Genomic DNA, 9,144 nt, shown 5'->3' on the forward strand with positions numbered 1-9,144 from the left:
ATTCAATTCAGTTCAGTTGCTCAGTCGTGTCCGACTCTTTGCGACCCCATGGACTGCAGCAAGCCAGGCTTCCCTGTCCATCACCATCTTGCAGAGTTTACCCAAATTCATGTCCATTGAGTTGGTGATGCCATCCAACCATCTCATCCTCTGTGATCCCCTTCTCCTCCTGCCCTCAATCTTTCCCAGCATCAGGGTCTTTTCAAATGAGTCAGCTCTTCACATCAGGTGGCCAAAATATTGGAATTTCAGCTTCAATATCAGTCCTTCCAATGAACACTCAGGACTGATCTCCTTTAGGATGGACTGGTTGGATCTCCTTGCAGTCCAAGGGACTCTCAAGAGTCTTCTCCAACACCACAGTTCAAAAGCATCAATTCTTCGGTGCTCAGCTTTCTTTATAGTCCAAACCTGACGTCCATACATGACTACTGGAAAAACCATAGCCTTGACTAGACGGACCTTTGTTGGCAAAGTAACGTCTCTGCTTTTGAATATGCTATCTAGGTTGGTCATAACTTTCCTTCCAAGGAGTAGGCGTCTTTTAATTTCATGGCTGCAGTCACCATCTGCAGTGATTTTGGAGCCCCCCAAAAATAAAGTCAGCCACTGTTTCCACTGTTTCCCCATCTATTTGCCATGAAGTGATGGGAACAGATGCCATGATCTTAGTTTACTGAATGTTGAGCCTGTATAATGCATAGACTATTTCTTTTAATGAATTCCATAATTCATGTAGGTTTTATTTACACTTTTTCATTCTTTTTCCTTTGTTCTCCTCTGACTGGATAATTTCAAATGACCTATCTTCTATTTAAAAATGTTTTTCTTCTGCTTGATCCAGCCTATTGTTGCTCATTCTTGATTTTTCATTTCACTTACTGTCTTTTTGAGCTCCAAAATTCCTGTTCAATCCTTTTTATGATCTCTGTATCTATGTTAAACTTCTTGTTATTATGTATTATTTTCCTGATTTTATTAAATTGTCTTTCTGCATTGTCTTACTAGACACTGAGCTTCCTTAAAACATCTATTTTAAATTCTGTATTAGGAAAATCACAGATCTCTATATCTTTGGGGTCAGTTTCCTTGATTTTTGATGTTCCTCAAAGTCTTTCATTGCTGTTTTCACATATGAAGAAGCAATCAATTCCTTCACTCTTTACTGGCTGGTTTCAGAAGAGAAATACCTTCTGTCCACTCTGTTAGGGATTCTCAGGCTTTCTTAAACTTTTGCTATGGATATACCTGCTCTATACCTTTTGTTCCCTCTTAAGATTGTATGCCACCTCTCAATAATGCAAAGCCAGGCCAGGTGCTAACAGCCTCTCTTTTGCTTTTCCTAGGACAGTGCTGGATGCTCAGTTAGTGTGATTTTTCCCAGTCCTGTAGAGTCAGTCTGACTTTCTGCTCATGGTCACTAGCCATCTATAAAGGCTCACTTTCTTGTAGCCAGCCATGGTTGAGGAGGGAGTGTGTGGATGAGGTGGGCCTGTGGGCAAGTGGGGAGGAAGCAGGAGTCACCAGTTTCTCATGGATGGGCTTCCTGATGGAGTCCATGACACAGTAGGATCAGCAAGCCCTTGATGCCCTTCAAGAGCACTGCCTGCTGTTCTCCTATTTAGGGCACACTACAGACTATTTTATACAGAGTGAGAAAGAAGTCAGTCTCTTTGGCAGCATCCTGAACAGCTGAGAAAACAAGCACTCACTCATATTTCTCACTTTCCCCCACGGGAGAAGTCATGTACTCAGAGATCTCTTTCAACATGGAGCTATGCCACCTTAGGGGAGAAGTAACATGGGTCAATTGAAATGGTTCTTCTTACCCTCTACAGTTCAGTTCAGTTCAGTAACTCAGTCGTGTCCAACTCTTTGCGACCCCATGGACTGCAGCATGCCAGGCTTCCCTGTCCATCACCACCTCCCGGAGTTTACTCAAACTCATGTCCACTGAGTCTATGATTCCATCCAACCATCTCATCTTCATTGTCCCCTTCTCCTCCTGCCTTCAATCTTTTCCAAAATCAGGATCTTTTCAAATGAGTCAGCTCTTTGCATCAGGTGGCCAAAGTATTGGAGTTTCAGCTTCAGCATCAGTCCTTCCAATGAATATTCAGGACTAATTTCCTTTACAGTTGACTGGTTTGTTCTCCTTGCAGTCCAAGGGACTCTCAAGAGTCTTCTCCAACACCACAGTTCAAAAGCATCAATTCTTCTGTGCTCAGCTTTCTTTATAGTTCAACTTTCACATCCATACAAGACTACTGGAAAAACCATAGCTTTGACTAGATGGACCTTTGTTGGCAAAGTAATGTCTCTGCTTTTTAATATGCTGTCTAGGTTGGTCATAACTTTCCTTCCAAGGAGTAAGCATCTTTTAATTTCATAGCTGCACCTGCAGTGATTTTGGAGCCCAAAAAAATAAAGTCAGCCACTGTTTCCACTGTTTCCCCATCTATTTCTCATGAAGTGATGGGAACAGATGCCATGATCTTCGTTTTCTGAATGTTGAGCTTTAAGCCAACTTTTCACTCTCCTCTTTCACTTTCATCAAGAGGCTTTTTAGTTCCTCTTCACTTTCTGCCATAAGGGTGGTGTCATCGGCATATCTGAGGTTATTGATATTTCTCCCAGCAATCTTGATTCATCAGTGCCATCTTTTTACATTCCATATATATGTGTCAGTATATGATATTTATATTTCTCTTTCTGACTTACTTCAGGCTGTATAATAGGCTCTAGGTTCGTCCACCTCATTAGAATGGATTCAAATGCGTTCATTTTTATGGCTGAGTAGTATTTTACTATATACATGTACCACAGTTTCTTTATCCTTTCATCTGTCAATGGACATCTAGGTTACTTCCATGTTCTAGCTATTGTAAATAGTGTTACAATGAACATCGGGGTACGTGTATCTTTTTCAATTTTGGTTTCCTCAGGGTATATGCATAGGAGTGGGATTGCTAGGTCATATGGTGGTTTTACTCCTAGCTTTTTAAGGAATCTCCATACCATCTTCCATAATGGTTGTATCAGTTTACATTCCCACTAGGAATGCAAGAGTGTTTCCTTTTCTCCACACCCTCTCCAGCATGTATTGTTTGTAGACCTTGATGATGGCCATTCTGATTGGTGTGAGGTGGTATCTCATTGTAGTTTTGCATTTCTCTAATAATGAGTGATATTGAGCATCTTTTCATGTACTTGTTAGTCATCTCTATGTCTTCATTGGAGAAATGTCTCTTCAGGTTCCTTTCCCACTTTTTGACTGGGTTGTTTGCTTTTCTGGTATGAGTTGTATGAGCTGCTTGTATATTTTAGAAATCAATTCTTTGCCAGTTGTTTCCTTAGCTCTTATTTTCTCCCATTTTCAGGGTCGTCTTTTCACCTTGTTTACAGTTCCCTTTGCTGTGCAAAAGCTTTTAAGTTTAATTAGGTTCCACTTGCTTGTTTTTATTTCTATTACTCTAGGAGGTAGGGCAAAGAAGATCTTGCTTTGATTTATGTCATAGGGTGTTCTGCCTAAGTTTTCCTCTAAGAGTTTAATAGTTTCTGACCTTACATTTAGGTCTTTAATCCATTTTGAGTTTATCTTTGTGTATGGTGATAGGCAGTGTTCTAAATTCATTCTTTTGCACATAGCTGTCCAGTTTTCCCAGCGCCACTTATTGAAGAGGCTATCTTTTCGTTACTGTATATTCTTGCTTCCTTTGTCAAAAATAAGGTACCCACAGGTGTGTGGGTTTATCTCTGGGTTCTCTATCTTGTTCCATTGGTCTATATTTCTGTTTTTGTGCTAGTACCATACTGTCTTGATGACTGTAGCTTTGTAGCATAGCCTGAAGTCAAGAAGGTTGACTCCTCCAGCTTCATTCTTTTTTCTCAAGACTGCTTTGGCTATTTGTGGTTTTTTGTGTTTCCATATAAATTGTGAAAGTTTTCATTCTAGTTCTGTGGAAAATGCCATTGGTAATTTGATAGGGATCACATTGAATCTGCAGATTGCATTTGGTAGTATAATCATTTTCACAATATTTATTCTTCCTACCCAGGAACATGGAATATCTCTCCATCTGTATATGTCATCTTTGATTTCTTTCATCAGTGTCTTATAGTTTTTCATATACAGGTCTTTTGTCTCCTTGGGTAGGTTTATTCCTAGATATTTTACTATTTTTGTTGCAATGGTGAATGGTACTGATTCCTTAATTTCTTTTTCTGATTTTTCATTGTTAGTATATAGGAATGCAAGTGATTTCTGTGTATTGACCTTGTATCTCACAACTTTGCCAAATTCACTGATTAGTTCTAGTAATTTTCTGATAGTTTCTTTTGGTTTTTCTATGTACAGTATCATGTCATCTGCAAACAGTGAGAGTTTTACTTCTTCTTTTCCAATCTGGATTCCTTTTATTTACTTTTTTCCCTCTACTTGATGTAGCTAGGACTTCCAAAACGATGCTGAATAACAGTGGTGAGAGTGGACACCCTTGTCTTGCTCCTGATCGTAGAAGAAATGCTTTCAGTTTTTCACCATTGAGAATAATGTTTGCTGTAGGCTTGAAAATACTTTTAAAACCAGAGAATCCTTCCTTTCATTTATAGCCTCCAGCTTGAACCTATGGACTTAATACTTGTAATCAGCTAGAATTTACCATTACTCTGAGTCATTCTAGATGTTTTCTCCACAACCCTCCATAGACACTTACCATTCCAAAAGTTTTCCCACACTTACCCCAAAAGGTATCTCATTCTTTTATTTGTAATTCAGATGTCCCTAAATGCTCCAACTTCCTGCATCCTTTCCGTTAATATCCAAATAAAATGACTCACCCCTGCCCCAGTACACTCAAAAGTTTCTCATGGGGACTAAGAAAGGTACCTCTACTTTTAATTACATTTTACTCTGGATTACACCTTCTTCTATAATTAAATGTAAATGAATTAAATACCCTAATTAAAAGACAGAGACTGGAAAAATGGATAAAAACATATGATTCAACTATACGCTTTCTACAAGAGACTCATATAAGATCCAAAGACACAAACAGGTTGAAAGTGAAAGAATGAAAAAAGATATTCCATGCAAATAGCAAACAAAAGAGAACAGGAATGGCTATAGTAATGTTAGACCAAAAAAAAAAATCCGAACAACCCAATCATGGTTAAGATTCTGTGCTCCCAATGCAGGGGACCTGAATGCAATCCTTGTCAGGGAACTAAATCTCATATGCCACAACCAAAAGATCCCACATGCCACAGCTGAGACCTGGCACAGTCAAATAAATAAGTAAATAAATGTTTTTAAAGTGGGCAGAGGACCTAAATATACATTTCTCCAAAGAAGACATATAGATGGCTGACAGGCACATGAAAAGGTGCTCAACATTGATACTTATTAGAGAAACGCAAATCAAAACTACAATGAAATATCACCCATACCAGTCAGAATGGCCATCATCAAAACTTTACAAATAATAAACGTTGGAGAGAGTGTAGAGAAAAGGAAACCCTCTTACATGGTTGTTGTTGTTGTTGTTCAGTCACTCAGTTGTGTCCAACTCTTTGCAACCCCATGGACTCTGCAGCATGCCAGGTTTTCCTGTCCTTCACCATTTCCTGGAGCTTACTCAAACTCATGTCCATTGAACTGATGATGCCCTCCAACCATCTCATCTTCTGTCGTCCCCTTCTTCTCCTGCCTTCAATCTTTCCCAAAATCAGGGTCTTTTTCTAATGAGTCGGCTCTTGGCATCAGGGGGCCAAAGTATCGTAGCTTACACTGTTAGTGGGGATGTAAATTGGTGCAGCCATTATGGAAAACGGTATGAACATTTCTCAAAAAACTAAAAATAGAGCTATCTTTTGGTGCAGTAATACTACTCCTGAGTCTATATCTGGAAAAGATGAAAACTCTAATTTGAAAAGATATGTGCACCCCAACGTTCATAAAAGCACAATTTACAATAGCCCAGACATGAAAGCAACCTAAATGCTCATCAACAGATGGACGGATAAAGAAGGTGTGGTATATATATATAATAGGATACTGCTGCTGCTGCTGCTGCTGCTAAGTCGCTTCAGTCGTGTCCACCTCTGTGCGACCCCATAGATGGCAGCCCACCAGGCTCCCCCGTCCCTAGGATTCTCCAGGCAAGACTACTGGAGTGGGTTGCCATTTCCTTCTCCAATGCATCAAAGAGAAAAGTGAAAGTCAAGTCGCTCAGTCGTGTCCGACTCTTAGCATCCCCATGGACTGCAGCCTACCAGGCTCCTCTGTCCACGGGATCTTCCAGGCAAGAGTACTGGAGTGGGGTGCCATTGCCTTCTCCGAATAGGATACTACTCAGTCATAAAAAAGAACAAAATAATGCTATTTGCAGCAACATGGATAGACCTAGATACTATCATACTAAGTCAAACAATTACCATGATATCACTTTTATGTGAAATCTTAAAAATTTTACAAAATTTTACAAATCTTAAAAATTTTACAAAACAGAAACAGACTCACAGACATAGAAAACAAATTTATGGTTATCAAAGGGGAAAGGTAGTAAGATATAAATAAGGAACGTGGGATTAACAGATACTACTGTATATAAAATAGATAAACCATAAAGACCAATTGAACAGCACAGAGAATTATATTCAATACTTTGTAATAACTTAAAATGGAAAAGAATCTGAAAAAATAATATATACAGCTGAATCACTTTGCTGTACACCTAAAATGAACATGACACTGTCAATGAAATACACTGCAATTTCTTTTTAAATCCCAATGTTTTTGCAGAAATAGCAATGGCAACCCACTCTAGTATTCTTGCCTGGAAAAATCCCATGGACAGAGGAGCCTGGTAGGCTATAGTCCATGAGGTCACAAAGAGTCGAACACGACTGAGTGACTTCACTCACATAGAGTAAAAAGGCAACCTATAGAATAGTAGGAGATATTTGCAAATCATGTATCCGATAAGGGATCAATATTCAGAATACATACAGAATTCCTAAAATTTAACAAGTAAATAAATTTATTTATTACCATTGAAGTGTACACTTAAAAATAGTTAAGATGGTAATTGTTATGTTATGTATATTTTAACACCACTTAAAAATAAAATAAAATAGCTGAAAAAACTAATCAATATTATATGAAAATATAAAAATGGATGTTACCCTTGTAATTAGAGTTTAATATACATTAACATTTTTATATCCTCTTCTTTACCAAGATACTGTTTGCTACAATACAAGTACTAGAACTAGAAACTAGAAGACAATAAACACAATTAAATTATATATAAGGGAATTTCACTAGTTTTTTTTAATTCAAAATATTTATTATGCTAAATACCATATATGTTAAATCTGTGAATCAGTTCCTGGTTAACGTAGTGCAAAATCCTGCTGGGCAGAAAGACATATATGATTAACTAACTATGAATGTTACAATAAACAAATAATAATTGAAGCTCAGATGAGGGAACATTACCTCTAATATAAAATAAATAATATGTGAGCTGGTCCTTAAAGAGATATGTGGTAAAATATCAAAAAGACTAAAAGGTTAAAATAGAATCCAAGACCCAGATACAAAAAAGAAAAATAAAATTGGTGCTGCTGCTGCTGCTGCTAAGTCGATTCAGTCCTGTCCGACTCTGTGCGACCCCATAGACAGCCTCCTACCAGGCTCCTCTGTCCCTGGGATTCTCCAGGCAAGAACACTGGAGTGGGTTGCCATTTCCTTCTCCTATGTAGGAAAGTGAAAAGTGAAAGGGAAGTCGCTCAGCCATGTCCGACTCTTCTCGACCCCATGGACTGCAGCCCACCAGGCTTCTCCGTCCATGGGATTTTCCAGGCAAGAGTGCTGGAGTGGGGTGCCATTGCCTTCTCCAAAAATTGGTGCACCCCCTTTCAAAAAAAATGGAAGAAATAATGGCCCCAAATCTCTCATCTATGGTGAAAGATATGAATATACAGTTTCAGTAACTTAGCAATAAAACTCTAAGCACAGTATGATCAAAAACATGAAAACCAAATATAAAGAGAAGAGTATTAAAGGTAGTCAGGAAAAAAATGACAAAGTACTTACAGAGGAACAAGGACTCACATGGACACGGGCTTCTCATCAGAGATTATGGTCATCAGAAGACAGTAGAACAACATAGGAAAATTCTAAAAGGAAAAAATGCCAACCCAAAATTGTATACCCAGTGAAAATATTCTTTAAGAATAAAGGCAAAATGAAGACATCTTCAGACAAAAGAAAAACAAGAAATTTTATTGTCAAGATGCCTGAACAACAAGCAATGATAGAGGAAGTTCTTCAGTCTGAAGAGAAAGGATACCAGAGAAGAAATCAGATATTTGTAAAAGCATTAAGAATATTAGAAATAGAAAATATCAGACTAAATATAAAGATTGCTCTTTCCTCTTAATTTCTATAAAAGATAAGTAACAATTATAATAATAATGATAAAAGGTAGGTAAATGGATTATGATGCAAAATTCTTATCATTCAGATGAATTAGTAAAATATTAACCCTAAAGAGACTGTAAAGTATATGTGTTGCAACTTTAGAGAAAATAATTTTTAAAAAATAATTTTAAAATAATAAAAAGAGATACTGCCAGAAGTCCAATACATGCTAGAAAAAAATTTAAGAGATAAGAATATGCCATTCTTCTGGGGAGAGTATTTAAACCAATGGAATGTTAGTAGAAAAAAAATTAAGAATTTAATGCTTAGAGAAGTAACAAAACAAGTATAATTTTCTTCTCCTCCAAAATAAATTCTAATTTTTTGTTACTGGAATGACACTGATATATCCCAGATTCAATCAAATGTATGAACATACATTTATTGGTATAATTAACAGTCTCTAAAGATGCTTGAGCTCAGAAGTAGTGTTTACTGTCAGTATTGCCACCTGTGGATGAATAGGAGATTAACAACATACATAAGGGAGCACTCTGTCTGCAAGTATAGACTCACTTCCCTTCTGTAAAGAAAAAGGGAAAATAATCAAGAATAGGTTGCAGGGAGGTAAATCATCTTTGGTCACTTTAACAAGTTTACTTTCTGCTTTCAGATATATTCAAACCACAATAGAGTTAGTAAACTTCTAGTTCCCA

This window comes from Bos indicus x Bos taurus, chromosome 2 (assembly GCF_003369695.1).
Source record: "Bos indicus x Bos taurus breed Angus x Brahman F1 hybrid chromosome 2, Bos_hybrid_MaternalHap_v2.0, whole genome shotgun sequence".
NCBI classification, from domain to species: domain Eukaryota; kingdom Metazoa; phylum Chordata; class Mammalia; order Artiodactyla; family Bovidae; genus Bos; species Bos indicus x Bos taurus.